Source organism: Rhinolophus sinicus, chromosome 2 (genome assembly GCF_057876585.1).
Source record: "Rhinolophus sinicus isolate RSI-liver-muscle chromosome 2, RSI-T2T, whole genome shotgun sequence".
In the NCBI taxonomy this organism is placed as follows: Eukaryota; Metazoa; Chordata; class Mammalia; order Chiroptera; family Rhinolophidae; genus Rhinolophus; species Rhinolophus sinicus.
In genome coordinates this window covers 121,997,033-122,022,574 of record NC_142502.1, presented here as the reverse complement: position 1 = coordinate 122,022,574, position 25,542 = coordinate 121,997,033, and the positions used below count along the sequence as shown (strand labels likewise).

The 25,542-nt window shown below is 45.0% G+C and overlaps 1 protein-coding gene across 3 annotated transcripts in view; it reads left to right on the top strand.

Moving 5' to 3' along the window:
• The window catches only part of IL1R1 (interleukin 1 receptor type 1), a 73,197-nt gene that overhangs the window by 21,499 nt on the left and 26,156 nt on the right, over window positions 1-25,542 (top strand). Inside the window, exons 1-2 of one of the 3 annotated variants that reach the window (XM_019753874.3) lie at window positions 12,577-12,688; window positions 23,673-23,749. The gene's annotated coding sequence lies outside the window, so the exon portion shown is untranslated. Of the gene's footprint in view, window positions 1-12,576; window positions 12,689-13,005; window positions 13,186-23,672; window positions 23,750-25,542 lie in introns of those variants that run through there. The other 2 variants (XM_019753873.3, XM_019753872.3) reach the window with 2 other exon arrangements.

Here is a 25,542-nt window from a genome sequence, read left to right as displayed (position 1 = left end):
CTATTGCTCACTTAGCATGTGCTGTCTTCCCTCCACAGAACAACCTGATAGGAAAACGACAGGATTTACTCTTGCAACTTCCTTCATCATCTCTTCATAAAGAGTAATTCTTAGCTGGGATTTAGTCGGTACAATGTCTTCTTTTTTCCTTGGTCATCCCTCTTGGTAACCTTATTATTGTTTGTTGGACCAAGGGCTCCCAAGAAGTGAAGGGAAGAGTTTCTGACATGGGTAGGGGGCAGTCACAAAGATGAGTTCAGAATTAAGTCACCTTTAACCACCAGGACACACACTGTAGCACACAGATGAAGAAGAGGAATAAGGGAGATGTTTAAAAGGTTGAAGCACAAAATGTTGAGACATTCCAGCCCCTGGTGACACTTATTGCACGGGGGGGGGGGGGGGGGGAGCGGTCAGCCATCATAGTTGGTTCAAGCCCTTCTCATGTTCTTAGGTGTAATAGTTCAAAGCAGGGTTCACATGAATAAGAACAAGTTTTAAAGAGAAAGCTCAAAATGCTTCAAAAGGAAAGCTGAGCAAAGCTGAGAGGGTCTCCCAGGGGGTCTGTCCCTGAAAGAAGACTTCTTTTGTGATGCTTGGGATGCTGCAAGACCTGGAATTTGAAATGGTTCTTCTAGACAACTGACTTGTTACAGTTGGTCAGGGACTGTGGCTGAGGAATGGGATAGAGTCAAGGATGAATAAGTAAAAGTAAAAGAAAACAGCGTCTTTATCTCTACTGGTCTGAGGAGCAGTTGGCAGCTCTTTAAACATATGGATTCCCAGGTACCCTCTAGAGAGTCTGTTCAGGAGGTAGGGCTTTAGAAGAGTCTAAGAAACTCTGGTGCACAGGCAGGTATGGGCCCACTGATCCAACCATCCCTCTATCTGATTCATTAGGTCCCTTTCCCATAACTGGAGCCAGTGGCTGTGCAACCTGGGTTTGAAGGAGGAGGGTTTTAGTGTCAGTTCTCTTCTCAGCCCACAGCACAAAAGACAAGCCATGAATTGGACCAGCTGGTCTAAGCTCTTATGTGAATACCTCTTCTAGGCTCTTGGGTATGGCCGCCTTGGTTGGTTGGTGACTTGGATTTCAGGTTTGCTGCTCTGCTTCTTCCTATGTTCAGGCCCCCCACTTTGTCAAGGGTGAGAAACACGTTGTTCCTGGTCTCCATTTTTTGACATCCCATTGGCTGAGTCAGCTCCCCACCTATTTTTAGAAGAATCCAAGTTGTCCTAAAACTAAAGACCTGCATATACTCGTATGCGTGGATAGGGCATGGGGAGACAAAACAAAGATAGCTGAGAGGATGACAGCTGGTTGTGGAAAAGAGTGGAGGTAAAGAAGAGAAAATATTATTAAATGGAAAAGGTGAAAAATACTGAAATCAAGTACAAGGACTTCCAATGTGCAGAATTAAGTGATTCCTCTGTCTCTCCCTCCCTCCCTCCATTCACTTAGCACATGCAGCCTTTCTTCTGGACAATGATAATACAACAGTGAGCAAAATTCATGGTGCCCACATTCTAGTATGGGCAAATGGTTAATACACAAGATCGTAAAGTAATAGTAAGTTAGCTGAGGACATGTACTGTGAAGCACCAGTAAGGACTTCAGATAGAGCAGGGATGTGTGTGTGTATGTGTGCATATGTGCGTGTGTGCATGTGGCATCTAATGGCTTGGGATATCTATTTGGCAATGAGAAGGGGAATTGCTTTGGCAATGAGTGATCTGCAGTTTAGCAGTGTAGGGTGAACGGGAAAGAGGTATTGCCTTTACCAAGACAGGAAATGATTCATGGCTGGGTAAAACTTTTTAACAATGAAAAACAAAGAGAAACAGAACCACTTTGGTATGGTAGTAATTAAATTTCTGAATTTACGTAAGGAATGTTGAGAAACTTCTGGTTGCAAGCTGACCTTTGGTTTCCTTTAAGTCCCGCATTATCTTTGAGTACCGTTTAAATTTCAGTTCCTGATAGTTCTTCACGTTATTGACTTAGGTTCACTGTCCTATCACACAGAGACCAAGTTATTTATACAGTTCACATTTGCTTATTTTAGACTTGAGTGTTTGTGCAGAAATACCCCACTTTTTAAATGTGGTTTTGATTGGTGTTTTTGGAATGAGGAATTGATTAGCTGTGGTGACTAGTGTGACTCTGCCAGAAATTCTGACCCACAATTTATCAGAAATCTCCCTATTCCAGATTGACATCACATTAGGAGTTTATGCCAATAGAGCTTCAGTAATACTTGCTTATTTGTATAATATTATTCAGTTAAAGATATTGTCTGTTACATTGATAATCTGTAATTTTATCAATAACTCTCTGGTGTAACTGGACAGGAATATTTATACCATTTCATAGGTTCAGAAAGCTTGAGTAACTGCCCCAAATATAACTAATGTATGGCAAATAGTGATCATCTCTACCACTATGTGTCTGATGATGTTTAAATGCTTTTTATATATTAACTTACTCAGTTCTCACAATAATCCAGTAAAGTAGGGACTATTAATAGCATTAATTCATCATCAAAGAAACCAGTACACAGAGAAGTTCAGTGACTTGCTCATCACCACACAGCAAGTGCAACCGGCAGCAGCTCCTGCATCTTGTAGGATGTTTTTCACTTTACAAACAATGACACCACAATAGTGATACCTGGTGGAACAGTAAAAGGCACTATTGTGAGTGGGAAAGACCATCAGCTTTGGAGAGTCAGCTGAGCTCCAGGTTGGTTATTTAACTCAAGGATAATCTTAGGCAAGTTCCTTATGCTTTCTGGAAGGTCTTTCTTGGTCTATAAAATAAGGGGATAGTGATACTGTTCATAGTGTGGTGAGCATTAAGTGTGATGTCTTATTGAAGCATCTAACTTATTGTCAGATACATAATAGGTGCTTGCTATTTGTACATTTCCTTCCTACATAAATGATCAATTATTAGGCACTGATCAGATGAGTAGTTATGAATGTTGTGCTGAAATAAATGGGAAATAGCACCGGCAGTTTTGTATACGTTTTGAGAAATTCAGGATGGGACTTGTGCTACGTAAAAGAGCAGTAAGAGCTCCATGATGAACTAGAACACCGGTTGTATGGGTGAGGCTAATAGGGGCTGCTGTTCTGGCCAATATTACTTCTAAGGCTGGGTAACCAGGGGAAGCTGCTGGTGGTGTTGGCGCTGGTTCTTCCTTCAGCCTTCTTGATCTGCCCTTTGTCCTTGCTCCTGGGAAGACGCTTCCATGAACTACACGGTGGTCTCCACAGGGCTGCAAAAGCTTGACGTAGAACGGAAGTTCTCAAGTTTTGATCTAAGGATTTCTTTATACTCTTAAAAATTATTGAGAACTTTAAAGAGGTTTGTTTCCATATTAACTGTATTAGAAATGAAGTGACTTTTGTTGCTCATTTAAAAATAACAATGGGTTCATTTCCTGGTAACATAAATGACATATTTTTATAAAAATAATTATCTCTTGGAAACAAGAAAAATTAGAAATACATCATGTAGCCTCTGAAAACGTAGACTTGTGAGAGATGTGTGTGAAAAAGGCACATACCATCTTTGAATTATTATGAAAGTAGTTTTGACCTTCTGGACCCATGCAAGCGTCTCAAGAAACTTTGAGAGCCACTCATGTAGCTTTAACAGTTTTTCAACACTCTTATTATTTCCTCTCAACTTCTTCCTCCAGGTGCCTGTTTTCAAACAATCACAATTGCTAATAATTCATTCTTCACAAGTCTTGGGTTTAGCAAACCTGGAAATAGAGGACAGGGTTCTTTGGACTTCTTCCCGCGTTCTTTTCCTTCCTGCCATCCTGCCTTCCTTCACACCCGTTCTTTCCTTTTCATGTCTGGGGGCATAACCTTTTCCCATTCAGGCTGGTGCCTCAAAACTGGTCTCTCTGCCTCTAGGGCCAAACAATTGCCAGTCTGTCCTTTACCTGACACCATCACAATTTGCTTCCTCAAAACTCGTGGCTAACATTTATTCATTTTGGGTTATGTTTGATAAATATCTCAAAAACTTTTCAAACCAAAATTAAATTTTTTTTTGAGATGTGTAAAGAATTTTAGGCAGGCTCATGGCTGACAGTCATATTTATGAACTTTGGAAACTGTGGAACAGAATTTTGCTGCCAGCCAAGATTGAGCAATAGGGCCTGGCTTTACTTTCTCACCAGAGACAACCCAAAAAATTATATATAAGCTACTTGAAACCAGGGTGTTTTAGACATTGGGCATCAGGCAATAGAGGAGAGTGATCCCTGAGACAAGAACAAAACGAGGTGAGTCCTACGATTGCTCCTGCTTGCTGCCTTGAGAGAGTTTCCAGGCCATGAAGGGTGTCCAGTCATTTCCATAGGGAAGGGGGACCCAGGCACAACTCAGAAAACTTCCTGAATTGATGAGACAGAGCTGAGAGCCCAGAAAGACCAAGGTAGCTCCAGTTCACAGGAAGCATGGTGGAGAGGACACAGCTGCAAGGAAAGAGAACTTCAGATCTACAGAGGGTCCCCCTAAAGAATCCAACTGGGTACAAATCAGCACATGCGTGTGAGGAAACTACTTGAATCCAGAAAAAGAACTACCCTAAGGGATTAGATAAAATAGTAGACAGCACACAAGGCCAGGAATAATTTCTATTTTCACCAGCCGGACTGGAGAACTTCATAATTTGTGGGCATTCAGTAGAGGACTGAGAAGGATTATGCTTCAGCTGTGTGACAAAACAAGCCCCAGAGGACACGCTGCTGTGACCCTGCGTAACAAGTCATAAAAGCAAGGCCCAGAGAAATCAAAGTATTTCCAAGAACTGAAATACATTACAGAACACAAGAACATCCAGCATTCAACAAGTTAAAACCCACAGTGTTTGGCATCAGAAAATGACCATGTATGCAAAGAAGTAGGAAACTAAGGACAAAAATCAATCAAAACCAACTAAAAACTAACACAGATGTTAGAATTAGCAGATGAGGACATTAGAACAATTATTAAACTGTATTCCATATGTTCAAAGAGGTACGTAAATAAATGGAACATGTAAACAAAACAAAACACCCATCTTTACCTTTTAGAAATGAAAACTACAATGTCTGAGATAAAAAATATACTGGATGAGGTGAACAACACATTAGACACTGCAGAAAAATAGATGAGTGAATTTAAAAACACAGCATTAGAAACTATCAAAATGAAACACGGAGGGTGGGGACAAAAAACAAAAAAACAAAGCATCAGTGAACTGTAGGACAATTTCAAGCCACCAAATACACATGTGATTGAAGTCCCCAAAAGGAAAGGCATGGGGTGACACAAATATTTGAAAATAATGGCCAGAATTCTCCCAAATTGGATGAAAATTATAAACCCACAGATCCCAAAAGCTCAATGACCCCCGCCCCCCAGAACCACAAAGAAAAACACACCAAGTTTCATCATAATCAAATTGCTTAAAACCAGTGATAATGAAAAACAATCTTAAAAGCAGCCAGAGAAAAAAACATACCTACAGAGGAACCAGGATGACAAGATGACAGATTTCTCACAGAAACAACGTAGGCTAGAAGACTTTGGAGATTTATCTCTAAAGTACTAAAAAAAAAAAGAAAGAAAAGAAAGAAAAAAAACTTTTAGCTTAGAAATATATACATTGAAAAATATCCTTTAAAAATAGGGCAAAATTAAACTGTTTCAAACATAAAAAAACTGAATTTATTATCAGCCGACATGTACTACAAAAATATGAAATGAAATCCTTTAGGCAGAAGGAAAATGATGACAGAGATCTGAATCTATCCAAAAGAACAAAGAGTGCTAAAAATGGCGATGAAATTATTACTTAAATTTCTTCAAAAGAAAATTGACTTTTTAAACAGAAGTAATAATGGTGTAGTGTGAGGCTGACAACATATGTAAAAGCAAAATGAATGACAAAAATAGCACAGGGGCCAGGCAGAGAGAAATGGACGTATAGTATTATAAGGTACTTATATGTAGATTGAGATGTCACTTACAGAGAAATTTTCAGCACTAAATGCCTACTTAAAAAAGCAGAAAAGTATCAAATCAGTGACTTCAGCCACCACCTTGAGTAGCTAGAAAAAGAATAAATTACACCAAAAGCAAACGGGATGAAAAACAATAAAGACCAAAGCAGAAAGCAATTAAATAGAGAACAGAAATACAATAGAGAAAATCAATGACACTAAAAGCTGATTCTTTGAGAAGATCAATAACATTGATAAATCCCTAGCAAGAATGATTAAGAATAAAACACAGAGACAGAAATATCAGTAGCAGGAATTAAGTAATATCACTGAACTGCACTACAAATATTAAAAAGGATAACAGAATATTAGGAATAAAATTATGCAAAAAACATTGACACTGAGGTGAAATGGGCAAATTCTTTGAAAGACACATCAATCAAGAAGAAATAGATAACTTGAATAGTCCTCTGTCCATTAAAGAAATTGAATTTGTATTGAAAAATCTTTCCACAAAGAAAATTTTAGGCCCAAATAACTTCCCTGGTGAATTCTACCACTTAACAAAGAAATAATACCAATTCTGCACAAACTCTTCCAGAAAATTGAGGAGGAGTAAATTCTTCCCAACTCATGAGCTCTTCCAAACTCTATGAGGCTAGCATTAGTTGGATATCAAAACCAAACAGGAGAGTTCAAGAGGAGAAAACTACAGACCAATATTCCTCATGAGGGAATGTGTGAGCAGGTATGATTTAGCTGAGCCATGAACAACAGACGGAATGATGACATAGTTGATAGAAAGGAAAGCGGAAGGTGTGAAGAGGGTTTTTGCTAAGGTGTAAATTTAAAATGAGCAGATTGTCTATTTTGGATAGGAACTAGCTGGCCAGAGAATGACTCCTGTTTCAGAGGCCCTGAATTGTCTAGATTTAAGAGCAACATCGTCCAACAGAACCGTTCTCATTGGTGGAGATGTTCTGTGCTGTTCAATATGGTGTTCAGTAGTGATGTGTGGCTAGTGCAACTCAGGAACTGGATTTTGAATTCTATTTAATTTTCAATAATTTAAATAGCTTCATGTTTCTAGAAGCTACATGTATTGGATAGCACAGATCTATGGGAATACAAGAGGGAATCTTTGGAGCTACCTTCTGAGAGCTCTGTGTTTCCTGCCCAAAGTCTGTTCCAGTCTGGATCCTGAATCTTTCATGCCATTATTAGGTAATTGAGATCATAGGCTTCTACTATTGCCACTCGAGGCCCAGTGGTATTGGCCTCTTCTGAGGACACTACCAGCTGTGTTCTAGATTGTAAGCTGAGGTCATCAGCAGGTCTAATTATCTCAGAGTAGGAACAGGTCTGCACCCACCATTCAGGCTCTTAATTCAGTGATTTACTTATAAGGATGTGAGAGGCCAAAAAGAATCAGTGAATCAGTGGTACTATGGCCTCTTCTCCCAACCCTTGAACCCAAGGCAGAGAGCTTTCCCAGTTCCTATCCTCCCTCAGAACAGTCATGGATGGCAGTTACCTGCTGCTGAGTTGTTGACAAATTGTTTTCCTGAGGAAAGATGAGAGAAAGGAATAGTTACATGTTAATATAATCTTTGGACATTAGGTAAATAATTCAACAAATAGGGCATTCCTGAGTCTTCTCAGATTTTCCTTCTGCTTCTGTGGTCAGAAGCAGTGACCAACTCTTTACTCTTCCAGTACTTTTGCTAGTGGACACTATTTCTTGGAAAATCATCAAATAACAATACTGGAAACTAAAATCATTCTTGCAGTTAGCATTTGCTGAAAAGGACAAGGTTATAACTACTTCTTTTATTTTAAAAATGTTTATGTCTAAAAATTCTAAGTGTGTTTAAAGCATATGACTGTCTCCTAACTCTCATTTTCCCCTTGTTTGCTGGTGAGATAGTAATAATAATAATTATAAGGAAGTCCTCTGTAACTGGGCCATGTTCAGAGGTGATGCTGGAGAAGGGAGGATGCCATGTGAATTCTGAGAGACTCGGCGTGCGAGGAGGATTCTATATGGTACAGGGTGGGCCATGGACGATCATGACACATTCCTGAGCAGTCATCGCTTTGCTTATCTATGATTGTTCTATAAACTCAGTGGCTTAAAACAACAATGTATCATTATCTCTCATGGTTCTGTGGGTTGATGGGACTCAGCTGGGTTGTTCTCCTCTGGGGACTCTCCCGTGGAAGTAGTCGGAAATTGGCTGATTAGGGTTAATATCCAAGACTTAACATGCAAGATGGCAAGCTCCCATGGCTGGCGTTGGTTCTGCCTGTCAGGGCTGCGGACTGGAGTGTGTCCATGTGGCTTGGGATTTCTAATTGCATTGCAGTCTCAGATAGTAATACTTCTTACTTGGCAACTTTGGACACCAACAGTGAGTGTTCCAAGAAGCCAGGAAGAAGCTGGAAGGTTTTTAATGTTCTGGCCTCAAATGTTTCAGAAGGTCAATTCCACCTCATTCTATTGATTGAAACTGATTGAGTAAGTCACTGAGATTAGCCCAGTTTCAAGGGGCAGGAAATTAGACTTCACCTCTTAATTGGAGGAGGAGTGAAAAACTTGCAGCCATTTTTAATCTACTACCATGATCATATTAAAAAGAAAACCACTTAGAGAAAAGAAATTGGCAATTACATTCAGAAGGGATCAGAGAGCTGTAAGGCTGCAACAGGAAAGTCTGGATTTTGAAAGGTGGTTGTGGAAAAGGGAAAGTGAAAAAACTTAAGAGACGAATTACAGAAACTTGAAGAAAACCAAAGAGGGTGAAACTGTAGAATTTCAGGGGAAAGAATATTAGATTTAAAAATGAATGTAAGGAAGCCGGCAAGTTTCACATATGACTAAACACAAAGGTTGCAATAGTCCTTTCTTGGATGCCTTTTGGATGGTGATGGATAGTTTGGTTATTGGTGCTTTAACTTCCATGTGTCGAAATAGTCGTCACATCAAAGACAGCTGGCATAAAAGAGAGAGGCCACCAGTCTGGTTCTGTTAGGTGCAGTGGTTCTTGGAAATTACTAATTCAATCGTCTCTGGAACTTTCTGCATTGTTTCTGTGTTAGCATGGGAAAAACGAGGTGCAAGAAGCCCCTCTCAGTCATTTGCCTCATCGAGCATGATTAAAACTGCAATTAGAAGAAAATGTTGGCAGGGCTGCCTGCCATGCCCACCTTTTCTTTCTTTTCTCCCAAAGGAGGTTACGAAATAGTTCATTGCTCATGGCAATCTTGTCATATTTTACACTTTCGCATCAGCTCTCATGTCTAGTTCACATGTGGCTTCCTGATTTGTCCAGGTCTTGAACAGAAGGGTCTGAACAGAAAGATGATCATAGAAGCCCACATATGACTGTTTAGACAAAGGGAGAGTGTTGAGCTGATTAAAACTGAGAAGTTGCAGTGATGGGAAATAATAAGAGACATAAATTTGAAAAGTGGTTATTTGGAGGCCAATGGATGGAAAATGTGTGAAGGAGCAGAAAACTAGGCTGTAGCAGGAAGTCCATCTAGGACAGTGGTTTTTAAATCTGTCAACACACGGTGGTGCTGTGAGCAGTTCCTGGCAGTTCCACAAATAACAAAAAATGACGTAGCAAGAATCACAGAGGCCCTGTGTGCAAAAACGTATTTTTCTTTATTTTCCACAATTAAAGTCAACTTAACTCATGAATCCTTATTTCCATCTGGGGCTAGGAAAAAAAAATCTTGCCAATTCAGCGTTGTTTAGTCTCTACTGGTTCAAGAGTCAGTCCCTTTGGGGTAAGAGCAAAATCTATTTAGAATTCTCCCCTCTCCAAACCCCTTTATGTCTCTGTGGGGTAACTGGAGTTCTTTGGAGGCGGTGGAGGTGAAGGGCATGGGCAGCTTCCGGGGAAGGGCTCTAGCCATATGTCATCCTCTGGACTTACGGACTTTAGCTCACGTCACACTTGCCATACAGCCCTTACCTACAAGAGCTCTTCTCGGTTTTGGCTTTCACGCCCCTGGGCAGTCAGTCCTCTTGGAGGATCTGGGGAGTCTGGACACTCTGGGATGCACTGGACTTTGTGAGGCAGCCTGTTCTCAGGCCCAGACAGTTGTGCTGTCAAGGCTGTGCCTTGGCACTGGCCATGCCAGACGTGGAGCTTTGCGATGACACCGGTGGTATCCAGGGCTCTACTCAGGGGAGCCCAGCAATGCCCGCCCCTTCCAGGATTTCCTTCAGTCTCCTCTCTCAGGAGGAGGCCAGGGTTTCTCTTGTTTGGCGTTTGTGGAGAATGGGGGCACTGAGCCACCTCTCAGAGACCTTCCAGGCTCAGTACACACCAGTCATCTCCCCTCTGTTTTGCATCCCTGTTGCTGGTCAATTCTGCTCCTTTGAGTGGAAAACTCACCCCCTTACATTACCATCTTCTGAACTCGGTGGCTTATGATATAAACTCCATGTTCCAAGTTCTCCAACACTTGGGCTTTGGGGAATTCAAGGAATCAAGCACAAAAATGCTTTTTCTTTAAAGCTTTCAAGCCAATGTTCATGTTTATAACAGACAGTCCTTCAAAATGTCCTGGTCAATATCCTCCTTCAAAATGTTGTACTGGTCAATGTGATTTTGTTTCGTGTGCATTGTTAGATATTCTTCTCAAAGAGGACCTCATGATCTGAGCATCTTGACGGGTGGGGGATAGACTGAAAACCCTCAGGATGTATGGTCTCTTAAGGAAGGTGGCAGACGGTCAAGTCTTCCAAATGAAATGAGTTTCAGGGGTGGGAGGGTAGTGAGGGAAACACACTCCAGAAGATGTCCTGAGGCTATCGATGTTACTTCTGTTTCCCATAAGTTTTTGTCAAACACATCCCTCACCATCTTCATGAAGGGCTGTGTCTTACACTAAAGCACACACTTGCATTCAGAGCATTTGTGCTCTGCTGAGACCAGAACAGACAGACGTAAGTGTGTGACAGTCTACCCCTCATGAAGCCTCCAATCCAGGGGGCGGAGCAAGGCAGGTGGACACCTGAGTTACCTAGGAAAGGAAACAAGGGAGGAAAGTCAGGGAAAGTGGTCAGCACGGCTGAGTGAATTCAAGGTCCCACATTGAACAGTGGTTATAGGTGAGGAGGGGAGGTCTACTAACCTCATCCCCATTTGGGGAGTGGTGTTTGAGAGTCACACCTGGGTGTAGGAGCCCATGATTTTAGCAGGGCAGTTGGGGTAACGATGGGTGGGACGCGTCAGAATGTAAAGAGAAGTAAAAGGAAAGTGTGGTTTTTATTTCCACATTAGTGAACAAATCAATTTTACTTTCTACTTGTAACTATTTAAAAACCTTCATTACATAAATGGTAAGGTGAATTTACTCACCAACATACAACTCCCAGGCTAGTTCTGCACCATTGAGCCAGACTCACCTGCTTTAGGGTTCCCTGACTGCCACTCAGACACACAATCTGAAGTAGCTTCAGGACGAGGGTTCAGAGTAAGACCATCCCTGAGGGGACTGGATGATCCGTCCACAACGCTGGCTGCATGATGGAATCACCTGGGAGCTTTACAAACACCGACACTTGGGCCTCGGTCCCAGAGATTCTGACGTGCCTGGTCTGAGCACCAGTGGTCCAGGACTGCCCCGGGACCCTAATGTGCAGTCAGGGTTTTGAGAACCTGCACTCTACAGTGGAACTTCTGATTCAGATTTGAACCTGTTCCATTGAGAAAGACAAACTATACAAGATCTGGAACCAAATATAATAAAATGATTTAAAAAAAGTGCGAAATTTTCATTATGCCAGGCCACAAGGCAGTGTTGGGGCTGATGATTTATTGCTGCTTGTTTCTTTATGCTTTTCTCCAGCCCAGAACTGACTCGGGCAGTCTGGGTTATCTCAGTTCTTGAGTTTATGGGATAGGGTAGGGGAACAAGTGCCTGCTCAGCCTGGAAGGAATACAGAAGGGATGGTGTGTTCTGTTAGGGAGGAAGCAACCATTTACTCAGTGCCTCCTCTGAAGATGGCCCAGTAAGTCTTCAAAACACGCTGGGCTTCAGTGACTTGCTGGAGGCTGGAGTGGCAGGGGAAGAGTGGGCTTCAAGCTCCTGGCTGTTGTGCTTGGAACCCAAGTCTGCTGCTGCCAGGACCCCAGCGTCCTTCACTCCCTGTGCAGAGATCTAGGTATGACCATGGCAATTGATTGCATTTCTCTGAGTATCAATGAACTCTCATTTGCAAAATGAGCCCATGAGTAGGTGGGAGTAAGTGGGTTTTAAGCTAAGAAGAATACCTGGTCTGGCCAAGAAGTCTGGTATCAAGACTGTACCACTTGTAAGCTGCTTTTTCATCTGGGCTCATAGCAGTAACTATAAAAGTATCAGGTGACTCTAGTGTAGTGTCAACTCTGTGCCAGGCATTGGCTTACGGTAATTGTTCATTTAATTTCCCCAACCACTCTGTGAGATGGGAGCTGTTAGGATCCGTTTTTACAGAAGAGGAAAGGGAGGTACAAAGAAGTTAGTGAGTAGTCCAAGTCCACAACGCCAGTCTGAGAGCCGTGGCCCAACTCTCATCTCTCAGGCTCCAGGCACAAAAGTGTTAGTGTTTGCCTAGGGGTCTCATAACTCATCCTGCCCAGGGACCTGCTATTGGGTGGCAGCCAGGTGGCGATGTCTAGGTAAGTAGTGCCACTTTGGGTGGGACCACTGTCGCTGCCCCTTCAGGAACTGGGCCTTGATTTGGGAGTGAGCGACAGCCTCCCAGGGTCCCGGCACCCGGAGCCCGCAGGGTCCCGCAGGGATGGCCGGCCAGGGCGGCGTCCGGAAGGGGTCCGGGCGGGGGTGGAGTGTCAGGCCAGCTCACTCGCCTCCTGCGGTCTGTCCCGGAGGAGCTCTCTCCGCCCGCTGCCCGCCCCCGCGCCGGCAGGGCTGGAGCTGGAACTGGAGCCGCGCCCCACAATCCTCGCGCTCAGGGCGGGCGCTGTTTGTGCCCGCAGCCCGGAGCCGGCTCGGAGCACGCTGCGGCAGCCCAACGAACGAGCACGGCCGGGCCGGCGCCCCCGGGAGCGGCGGGAATGTGACCTCCGTGCGCCGCGCCCGGAGCACCCTCGCTCGGCTCCCAGGGCGCCCGGCAGGGTGGGCTGCGACCCTGCACGCCCCCACCGGGCTCATCCAGGTAGGAGAACGCTGGAGCGGGCGGGGCTGGGTCGCTGGTGGGGGACTGACTGTGGCTTGGACTCCTTTCTTTTTTAAGTTACCCTTGCTCGTCAGTTTGTTGTAAGAAGGTAATGGCGGTATAATCTGTGCGGTTCTTTTTTGTTTGTTTCTATTCCTGTTTGGAGCAGGATAAAAGTTGTTCATATCCCGTTTGGGGAACCTTGCCGATGGTTCTGGAGGGTTGTTCTGTGTGTGTGTGTGTGTGTGTGTGTGAGTGTGTGTGTGAGTGTGAGTGTGTGAGTGTGTGTGTGTGTGAATTGCTTCCAGGCGTTGTAATCCAGCCATGTTTAGCCGGTTTAGGAGTGTCTGTCCCTCCTAGGGGTTCAGGAGTGTCTTTAAAGGTTTAGGCTCAGAAGGGCCAGTCTCCTTAACAAGATAGAGATGAATGCCCTTGAATATGGGATGGGGGAGGCGTACTTGTGGCCCCTCTGGATTAAGGATGGTGCTGGGTGGTGTGGCTACAGCCAGCCAGAAGACGCTCATTGACAACAGGTGTGTCTAGCCCTTTACAGTTTATAAGACTTTTTGCACTTGCAGCTCTTTTATCCTCTCAACAGAGACATGCTGTTGTCACCCTTCTTTCACATCAAAGGAAGCAGAAGCTTAGTAGGGTGACTAACTTGTTGAAGGACTGGCACCCAGAAGGAGAGTGAGACCTCTGGACTCCAAACCCCATGCTGTCTACTTTAAGGCATGATGCTTCCCAGAGGTCCCTGCCTACCAAGGCCTTCTTCTCTGCCAGCTGGGAGGGATGAAGCCTGCTCAGCAGGGTGTGTGGATTCCTGCCAGGGGCAGCTGTCCACGGTGTTTCCTGGCAGCAGGGGATGCTCGCCAGATGGGCATGTTGCAGTGATTTTAGCTCCAGAGCCTAGAAACCGAGGAAAGGCTGTCTCTGGGCCACTGATGCCATGAAGAAAAGGTGAGCCGGGACCCATCCATCATGGAATGTGATGCCTGGGTCACCCTGGCTTAGTGGCAAGCTTCTGTCTGGAAGGTGCATGTAAAAGTGGAACTCCTCTCTGTGCTTATTGATGAATTGAGGAGAGCCAGGAGTGGTGCTGGGGAAGTTAAGTACCCCTTTTCCCCCAATTCATTGTGCAACCATGGGTTTTTTCCTTCCTTGGCTCCTTAAATTAATTTATTTAATATCCTGTTTAATATTTAATTTAATATTCTGTATTCATATCCTGTATTACGTTGTGTGCTAGACAGACTGGGATTTGATGGGAGAAGGGGCGTGGGACCCCTGATTTATGTCCAGTCTTACATGGCTGTGTCCCATTCTGCTGTGCGTGGAGTGTCGCCGGCACCCATCCACTCTTGGGTGGCCTCCATATAGTTTCAGAAAGGATATTTGACCTGAATCCTCATGTGACCAAAACCTCCATTTCTAATAGGCCGTACGGAGTCTGGTGTGGTATAATGTGACAACAAGCCTTTCTTAAGACTTTGAAACACATAGCATCTTTTGAGCAAATCCTTTGCTGTTGGTGAAACACTACTTAATATTAGTTTCACTTCTTTATTTGGCAAATGCTTATTAAATATCTACTATGTGCCAGGCATTGTTCTAAGTACTGAAGAGGGAGCAGTGACTGAGATAGCTTCAAATCCATGCCCTCTAATGGCTGTGAGTCATCTGGGTGAAGTCACAAGGCATATGCAGTCCCTCTGCCCACGGACAGGGTTCTTAGAAATTTGATCCTTGAACACAGTACGGGCACACTGGCTGCCCACAGACAGGATACCACTCAGCATCTCCAGTGGAAAGGACAAGGAGATGATGGACAAGGACGCAGCTCTTTGGTTCCCTAAAGAACAGCAGCGTGCCGAGATCATCTCTGGGCTTAGCTGTGTACTTGGACCAGGGCAGATGGAAAACCTGCGGCTGAGATGCGTCAGTGGGAGGTGGGTGTCTACCTGGAAGCAGGTAGAGATTGTGGAGAGAGTGGTGGCAAAGCTGGATGATTGCAGTGAAACTACCACAGCCCCGGCTAAGTAGGTAGGTACAGAGATTATGATTATGCTGTTACATGACAGACCCACTGCGACTTGTCACTTTCAAGGACAGAAATCATGAGGCACTGAAACTCACTGGCCATGGCCCAGCCCCACATTCCCCATCTGCTGCTGTCAGCAGGCACACCATTTGTGTTTTACTCTCTTTGAGCTTGTCAGGTGGGCTGACAGGATCTGCACTGTCAGCAGCTTTGTTCCTCCCCACTGGCTGTCTGCCATGTCCCCAGGCAATGCTTCTGCAGCCTTGTGGCCGTGCCCAGCGTATGGGAGCGTGCGGTGGGGGGATGGGCGTGGGGGGGGGGCTGACACCACAGTGATCCCACCGAGTGTTGAAAGGGGCTGAGGTTCCTCAAGACCCCTGGTCATACCTTTGGATTCTGCACTGTCTTCTCTTTTCATGCACGTGTCAGAGTAATGGAGATAAATGTTTCATTCCTACATGTTCAGGAGAGGATTTATAAGATGCCATAGTTAAAAATAGGATGAAACAAACAAGAGGGAGATCAAAGTGGAGTTGAAATGAGCTTTACTTTCCCTTATCTGCAGGTGTACTTTCAGTGGTTTCAGTTACCCACAATCAACCACAATCTGAAAACATGAAATGGAAAATTCCTGAAATAAACAATTCATAAGTTTTAAATCACACACCATTCTGAGTAGTGTGATGAAATCTTGCACTATCCTGCTCCTGCCCGGGATGTCAGTCATCCCTTTATCCAATATCTCCATGCTGTGTGTGCTCCCCAATACCCAACACTTAGTCACTTTTCAGACTGACTGTCCCAGGATCACAGTGCTTGCTTTCAAGTCACTCTTTTTTTACTTAATGGCCCTAAAGTGCAAGAGCAGTGATGCTGGCAATTCAGATATGCCCAAGAGAAGCCCTAAAGTGCTTCCTTGAAGTGAAAAGGGATGTATGTATGGGAAAAAACATAGTATATACAGGGTTTGGTACAATCCTCAGTTTCAGGCATCTAAGGGGGTCTTGGACGTATCCCCCGGGGATGTGTGTGTGTGTGTGCGTGTGTGTGTGTGTGTGTCGGGGGGGCGACTATAAAATGCAAACGTCTCTGAACTACATACTTGTAAGTTGCCAAGTGGGGCTGCAAATGCGAAGGTAAGCCTGGTGCCCCAGCCGTGCCTGTACCTTGGCACACTGAGAGGTGCCAGGACTGGACCACAGAGCAAACAGACTAGCATCTCCAGGGATGTGGCGAGGCACTGGTATTTTTGAAGCCCTCTGGGTGGTTCTAACACGTCGCCAGGGCTGACAACAGCCAACACCAATACGTGTTCTTGCATGCTGTGGGAGAGAGCAAACCTGGTGGGGCACAGTTGGCCATACCTCAAAATGAAGCAAAAGTGCTAAGGAGAGGTAAAAGCATTCCTGATACAGAGAGAAGCGGGAACTTTCTCCTGAAGGTCCCCATTTAAGAGGTGCAAAGAGCAAGTTTGAGGCTCTCTCTCGAAATACCCACATTGAAAATGCAGTTTGATAACCGCATTTCAGCTGGACTCTAGGTGCTAATAGAAGGGGGGTGGGTGGGTCGAGGCATCCTGGGCTCTGCACAGCTGCCTTCCCAAACTGGCGAATTTCTGGACCTCTGAAAACACAGCCAGTCACTCCTGACCAAGAGTTAAATGAAAGAGTTCCATGTTGTCACTTTAGATTGGAGCTTCGCACTTAATTCAAAACCCAACAGCCCCTTGTCATGCAAATACCAGGGGTACCAAAAAAATGTATATACATGACTTGTATTCATGTTTTGTTATCAGTATATATTGAATATTACAATTTTAATACAGTGTTTTCTTTTCTTAAAATGTGTGTACATTTTTTGGGCACCCTCTGTATTTTTACACACCCTTTTGAAAATTCTGAAGTAACATAATAAAACTTACCTACAACACAATTTCCAAATAATCAACATAATAACTAGATGTAAAGAATAACAAAAAGTCATTTATATTAAGATTATATATTTTTCGTGTGTGGATGCTTGGGCAGAGCCAAACTAGAACTCAATGAGGTCACCAAATGCTTTCTGTAGACTGGACTCTAGGACAGCAGGGGACAGCTACAAGTACAGCCTGGAACAGAGGAGTCCTGCTGGTGGTCCAGATGCCACTGAGTGACCAGTGACTCTTGGTCAGGGGCTACATGCTGAAGCCTACTCTTTTTGCCTGACTGGAAAGCAGTGGTTGGGGACACTCTCTCTCTCATACACAGTCAACTTTTTGACAAGTCTTACGTGGTAGGACTCAGTGTCACAGCTGTGCTGTGCTGGAGGGATGAAGGAAGCTGGAAAGGGACAGGAGACCAGAAGCAGTCCCATCTCTGGGTCTGGTTCCTGTTGTCCAGGAGTACTAGGACATTTGTAGGGGCAACATGGAGGCCTTGTTAAACTCCGGCCTAGGGGTCAAGAGGCTTGGGTCTGGCCCATTCCTGTGTGTAGCCCGCCTGTGACAGTAATCACATTCTCTGTGCCTCATCTTCCCTTTTGACCTGAAAACCCGCCAATCTGGTAGCTTTGTACCTTGTAATAGCTGAGTACCTTAAATTTCACAGCACCACCTAACCTCTGTGGTTATCTTTACTTTATCTTCATATCCTGTGCATGAGATTCTTTGATGATTAAAAATATCCCCTGCCTCGTTTGTACAGGTAAATAAGCCACACAAATCTACTGTGAGCTAGGCTTTTGAATCCGTCCACTGATAGGAAGATTGCCAAACTATCAGTGTTTCTTGGACTTTCTGAGATGTTAAGTGTTTTCCGTTGCCTCTCCCGTTGTGGAGTGTTGTTGGCTCATATGTAGTTGTGTAAAGCTTTTCCTTGGGGAGACATCCCTGAGAGGTATGCTGTACGTACAGTTGAGTTTTAGGATGTCTGTGTGTCGCTTATCTCTAGGACAGAAATAGCCACGCCACATTCAGAGACCCCTCTGGGTCACTTCCATGTTTTGTTTCCCTGTCTCAAGTGGGGAACCATCCTGGGGGTGTCCTCAGTAGTTAGGATTAGGTGGTCCCATGGGTGTGAGTTTGTGGAGCCCTGATGCTTCCATTTTGCACGATTGGGACTAAATAGAGATGACTATAGGTGTTGATGGAGGGTAGTGCCCCTCAGATTTCCCCACCAAAGGACTCCTCTGGTGAAATGAAAAGCAGATGCTCAATTCAGCACTCCAAAGTGACTTACCTTAAGGGCTACTTCTTTGATACCTCATGTTTAATCTCTTGAAAATTTTTCTTTCCACTTTATAACGGAGCTGTATTTTCTCTAATATGAAAATAATAACTTCCCCCAGAAAATCCGTGGGTAAAGTCAGTACCCCAGAAGACAGACTCCGAGTTTCCCAGCTGTCTACTGCTTCTTTTTGGGGGTTTGTGGATTCTAGTTTAAGAAACAAGAACTTGCATAAGTGCAGAATTCTCAAGGATTTTCTACAACTGTGCGGTTCTATGGCTTTTGTCTTTAAAACTGATATTTTTGGTCTTAACAATATCGGAGATTGTTTAATAGCTGTTTGAATCCTTGTAACAGGTGAAGATCATAATCATGGGTTTTGTTTTAATACCATAACCCATTCCCCAGACATATTTCCACTGGTTCTCAATAGAACTGGAAGTTGTGACATTTCATGATCTAAAGAACCTGCTTTAATCCTTGCTTTTCCTGGGAACTCATCCACAGTCATATCTCAGTTCTAGTCAAGAGCCTAATTATAGTTGGAGGCTAATTCTCTGAATATTTCTCCGTCATGTCAAATATACAGAGGGTACCCCAAAAAAATGTATACACATCCCAAGAAAGGAAAACTGTATTAAAATTGTAATACTCATTATATACCGATAACAAAAGATGAATACAAGTCACGTGTGACTTCTGCAGTTACAAGAGGTGCTCAGAGTGGTTACCATCAGTGTCCAGACACTTCTGATCACGGCGAACCACTGCTTGAGCAATGCTGACCAAAGTGTCCACTTGTGTGCATTTTTTGACGCCCCTGGTACATACATACACATGTTGATTAATGTTTGGGATGAGAAGCTGTGTTAAATGATGATGTGTATGTATGTATGAGGCACTCAAAATGGTGTAAAGAGTGAGTTGGTATGAGGTGGAACGTGGGAAGTACAATTAGTATTTCTTTTTCAATTGCAGAAGTGGGCCTCTGTTACTTCTAGTCCCTGGAAAATGAAGGATTCATCAACTGCTGTCTCTTCCCCTTGTCTTGGGTTTCTCTGGAAAGTCCCCATTTAAGAGCAAGTTGGAGGCTGTGTCTTGAAATGACTCCCATTGAAAGTACAGTTTGATAATCGCATGTCAGCTGGACTTGAGGTCTGTCTTCCTCAGAACTTCCCTTAGACCCAGACCCTGGAGAGTTGTGTACTGCATGCCTTGGCATGGCCAGCAGTTGGAGGGCCAAGAGGGCATGCCCATTTGGAACTTGTGCACACCAGTACCTCACCCTTGACCATGATCCTGGTACCCAGAGGGACAGCTGGAATTCCCTGCCCAAGACGCCAGATTCTGGTGCCAGGGCCTGTGCGGGCCTCTTTCCTGGGTCGTTCCCCACGGACTCCACTGCTTGTGTGCCTCCCTGGTGTGAAGAGTGGCCAGGGGAGATGTATGGGGGATGATGTATGGGGGAGATGGACGTGGACGTGTGCACGCTCAGGGGTCCTCACCATATGGGCTGGAGCTGGGGGCAGGCAGGGAAGTCAGGCTTGGAGGTTAATGTAGCTAGAAACAGCACAAGACACATGGAGGGCCTGCTGTGTGCTGACGCTGGATGGGGCAGTGCAGCCTGTGCTCAGACACTGCCCCCAGCGCGAGTGCCTTTGCTGCTGCTCTCATCATACTGCTCGTGATGTCTGGGGTGTGTCTGATGCATGCCACCTCTGCCACAGGCCAGGCTTCTGTCCGGGAAGGCAAGAGTCACAATGTGGGGGAATTCCTCAGAATAAGGAGGAAATTCCTCAAGAATAAGAAGGCATTAATAGATACAATATGGCTACAAGTAGGAACAAATGCTCCTCCCCCTGCACAGGGGTCCTGGGTCTTGAGGAAACCACCTAGATTCTTGTGACAATCCCTCAGTCCCCCAGCTGTCACTTTTCCTGTGTCTGCTCTGGGCATGGAATTTCTTGCAGTGACAGGATGGCACTAAGAGGAAGTCAGTCCTTCCTGGAAGTGAGGAGCCTATTAGGGGCCAATATGTTCCTTGTAAATTCTTATACTTCATCTGCTTTTGGAATTTAGTTCAAGTTGAAATTTTCTCATTCTGGGTCTAGTCAGACATTGCTTCATGCCTCAAACATGATTTTCGTTTTTATCTTCAATAGATAAGTAGCTTTGTAAGTTCCGTGTACCACATAGTCATGTTGTTGTGCACTGACGTTTCTCAGTATGTCGTAATCGCCAAAAAGCAATGGGAGCTACACTTGGGAAGTCATCAATGGCCAGCTTTTTCATGTGATTGTCACAGCAAGCCGTGTTTCCTGTTTTCACACTTGGTCCCTGCTGATTGCCCCGTGCTGGGCGTGAGTGCCCCAGTGCTTCACCCCTGCACAGCAGCTGGAAGCTGCTCTACGGGGTGTTAGCGAGTCTGGAAATTCCTTAGGTAATGTAGGCAGGAGGCATCGCTGCAGCAGCTCAGGTAGGAAGGGGAGCGGTAGGCTGGTTAATTTATTGGGGCAGTTAAGCCTTTCCCCTTCCTTAATCCTTTTAGTTTATGTGGAAAATTCATCTGAAAAACCGCACGGTGGAATAAATCTGTGACTTTTTATTACTGCTGATACTTTCTAAAAGTATATTTTGAATTTTATTATAAACCAATTTCAAAAATTACAACGGGCTTCGCTAAGTTGTTACTGAAGAAGGGAGGGTTTACTTGCCCGGTACTTCTGGTGTTAAGAGCTCTGACTCTAGTCCTGCCCCCACTGCTGTCTCCCACAGAGTCTTCCCCAGCCTCTGGCTATGAGCCCTTCGTCTAACCCTTAGTTTTCCACCTTCTCCAGTATGATCCCCAGCCATCTCCAGACCCCAGTAGTAGCTCCCCTCGCATTTCAGTTCTCTGACTTACATTTAGTACCCATAGCTCATCCTTGCCCCTCTTCATACTAAGCCAGGTTTTCATTCGTATGTGGTCTAATGCAACGATGGTGGGTGGAAGTCTTCCTCCCTCCCTCCCTCTCTCTCTCCCTCTTTCTCTCTCTTTTCCTCCCTTCTCTTCTCTTCCTTCTCAACTGTGAGGTGTGATCAAACAATACGGTGAATGCTTCTGCTGCCATCCAGCGGAAAGGCAGGGATCTTCAATACAGGAAGCGGCGCCCTGAACCTTAGTAACAGTGTTTGTGACAAGTTTCAACTTGTTCAGTGCAGTCCGTCAGGTGTGAGCTACGGTTGAGAGAACGTGTGTTTTAAAGTGTGCCGTAAATCATCCTCTATCATGACAATGTTCCGTGCCACACATAGCTTCTGGTACTGCATTTTCTGTCAAACAAAAACATTATGGTGTGTCCTCATCCACCTTATTCACCGGATCTGGCACCATCCAACTTGTAGCTCTTCCCCAAAGTCAAAATGATTCAGGATATCAAGGCAGCCACGACAGTGCAACTGAAGGTACTCACGAAAGAGGATTTCCAGACCTGCTTCAGAAAGTGACAAGAACAATGGGATAAGTGTGTTCGAAGCAAGGGGGAGTATTTTGAGAGGGATTAATGGCAATGTGTCTTGTACTGTAGTAAAAAAATTTTTTAATCTAAGCATTCACTGTATATTTTGATCACACCTCATATTTATTATGCTCTTAACACATGCAAGATGTGTAGGATGGGGCCCCCCTCACAGGATTATGGGAGGGGAGATGGGCTGGCTGCTCTGTACCTTTCTCCCCTGGCCCAGGTAGGGAAGGCCAGCAACCAGGGGAGCCCCCCAATCAATGCTGCCAGACGGAGAACGTTTGTGACTCATTGTTCCTGGCTGTGGAGGAAGGGGGTGTCCGCAGGGGCCCCTGGGGGAGGCTTCTGATCAGAATGTTCTCAGAGTCGGTCAGAGTCACAAAAGCAGCTGGTGGACTAGGGTGAGTACAGTTTGTATAAATGGGCAAGGAGAAGAGCCTGAAAGGCAATGGGGAGCTGGAAGGTGAAGGCAGGACCGTTGCGTGGGGGTGGCCTCAGCCCAGGGGGCAAAGAGGTGGGGGGTGGGTAGGGCCAGGTGCTGCAAGCTGTCCGGTAAGATGGAGACAGAGGGCCCTTGGCTTGGGCAGTATGCTTCAGGGGAGCAAGTGAGCCTAGGAGGCAGCTGGTGGTGCTGTTCAGCCCTGTGTGGGAAGCAGAGGAAGTGAAGATAAAATTTCTTTTAAGAAGTTCCTGGGGCAAAGAGGAAGAGGGAAAGTAAAGTGGTTAGGGGGACGTGGGATGTCAGTGCCTCTGCAAATAAGTTCATTCCTCTTGCTCATCCTTCTTCCCTTCCCCCAATATATTAATTTCTTCGCATTCCCCATGTAATTCCCATCAGCCACAGTCATTTCTGGGACACACTATGGGAGGCTGGGGGGAACTTGGTGGGGGGATGGGCCAGGGGATCCTATAGTCTTCTCTTTGATTCCACGGTATATTATGATTCATGCTGATGAGCCAGTGTGCCTGTGGCATCTTAACGTGATGCTGTGTCCTGTCTCCTACGTCTAAAGTGAATAATAAGGTGGTATTTAGTCCATCTCATCTAAGCAAAATGTTTGGTGTTGAGTTAGTCAGGCTGTTTTATGACTGGGCATTAAAAGGCCTATGCTCAGACCTTCCAAGCTTTTCAAAAGCCTAAGGAAATGATTCAAACTTCAAAAAAAAAAAAAAAAAAAAACCAAAGAGAGAGGAGAGAGAAATATTCCAAAATACTGAAAGTAAACTGCAAAAGCAGAGATCGAATGTTGAGATGTCACCAGGACATAACAGGAGGGCAGTCACAGCTTAGGCTTTCTGAAGTTATTTCAAATAATGTAATTTGCACAGCAGGAATAGTCATATGCTTGGTGTAAGGAGGAGCGAGCACTGAGAAGGTGTACCTGTTTTTGAAAAGCCTTTCATTTTGTTCCGGCATCTGGTGCACCGCTCTGAGCTTTACTCTCCATGTGTGTTAGGCCGTGAATTTCTTAGAGGTGGTTTGAATGAATTATTTTTGCATCTCTGTGTCTAGTAAATGCCAGGTACGTGCGTTTAGTCAAAAATTGGTAGTGGTGTCAAGCACTTTTTATTCCTCACCCCGTGATACTTGGTTTTTGAAACTGCAGAAGACACACTCCCTAAACATATGACTCATTTCCATAAGCTTCATTGTTGGTTTTTTTTTGACCCCTCTTGAGATCTGTGTGGCAGTCGGTGACTTGAAACTTACGCTCGTATGTGCTCTTCCTTCCCCAGGTAGACACGTCCCTTAAAGATGGTGACTCTCTCCTGAGCTGCTGGACCGCTTCCTACGAGAAAAGACCTTCTCCGAGGTAACAGGGCTGGGTCACCCCTGGGGCCCACCAACCTTTTCTCATAAACAGCTGAAACCCTGCACGGTCAGTTTCAGGTGGTCATGGAATACCTTCCATTGTATACAGAACATTTTATTTTTTTCAGTACATTTTTCTTTGGGACAGCTCCATGGTTTCATCAGATTTCTGAAGGGGTCCGCGAGTCCATTTAGAGCCACTGCTCACCCACTTTCCCAGGGTCACCTTCCCTAGAGTGACAGCTATGACCTGTGTGATGATGGCTCCCAGTTCAGTGTCTTCAGGGCTTCCTCCAGTTCCAGGCCCTGCTGTCTATTTGACTTAGCGTTTGCTTTATGCTCAGATTCTCCATTTCAGTTGGAAACTGCACTGCTCACCTAGTCCCAGGAGACAGGCCTCTTGGCATCTCCTCAGGCTGTCTGTGGATGCCAGAACCTGCCCTCCTTACCTGGATGTGTCCCCCACTGGGCCCCCCCGAGTGAAACAGGACTGATGCATCCCAGACCCACTCAGTCACCTCTTCTTTTGCTTGCCTTTGAGGTGGTCTCAGATACGCCCGCTTTCTGTCTGTCTATCACTGCTGGCTGGCTCACACCCACATCTTCTCTCATCTGGACACCCCTCCCCGCCATGGCAGCCTGCTCTCTCCACCTCCCCTCTTGTCTCCAGTTTATATTCCACACAAGTGCCAGAATTTCTTTAAAGAAGTGAAAATCTGATCGTGCCCCACCCCCTGGCTTAAAACCTTTAAGTGATTTTTTTGGCCACCTACTAAGTGCCGTTCCAACGCCTCAACAAGAGTCCTCCCGTTTGGGGCACTTTCAGCCTCTCCTGCCTTGCCTCCTGTTACCCCACCTTTGCTTTGTGCATCAAGCACGACGGTACTGATCTCCTCCACACTCGCCCCACCGCCCCCACGCCTCTCCAGGAGTCCTCCTCCAAGCTGAGTTAGGGTGCTGCCTCCCTCATACCTTGACATTTTTTCCCCATCATGGACACTTCCGAATCATGGTATAACTCTCTAATGGATTTGCTCTGTTTCCCTGCCATTTGATGAGCTCCTTGAGCCAGGCCCTGCATCATTATTCCTATTTTTGTTCCCAGGGCCAAGTGTAGATGCAGGCATGTAGTAGATATTTAATATACAATGGTTGAGTTTGGCAGTGAATGAATAAAGAAATGAATGGGTACCTGAAAACATTTTTCTACGACTTCTATTTGTCATCATAGCGTGGGGTGACTTACAATGGCTGACATTTGAGGGTGACCATTTGTCAGACAGTGTTCTCAGCTCTTCAATTGTGACAACTCCTTTAATCCTTACAATTGTCAACGAATACTGTTATTATTATCCCCATTTTGTCAAATGGCAGACTGAAGCACAGAGGCTGAGTGCTATTGATTGGGTGTGTGGAAGATATCTTGTAGTCACATGTGGCCAAATGCCTGAATTATGACCAGCTGGAGGAGCAGGTTCTCCTTTTATATTTTATTTTGTTCATTTAAACATTTTTTACTGTTTTTGTCTCTGGCACTAGCACTCTGCCTGGCATACAGTAGAACACAAATGTTTCCCTTTTATCCTTTCCGTTGTCCCACTCTCTTAGGTCATAGGACCCTCTCTCTCATCCCATTGCCTGGAGCTGACCTCTGGCCCCAGGGTCCTGGGGACTGATATGGAGTCAGAAAAATCCCCTGCTGGAGGGAGGGGCCATTCCCACTCCCTTGCTTTTTTTTGCAGAACAGTTTTAGGGCACGCAAAGTAAAATCTGGACCCATGGGGTTTGGCTCCC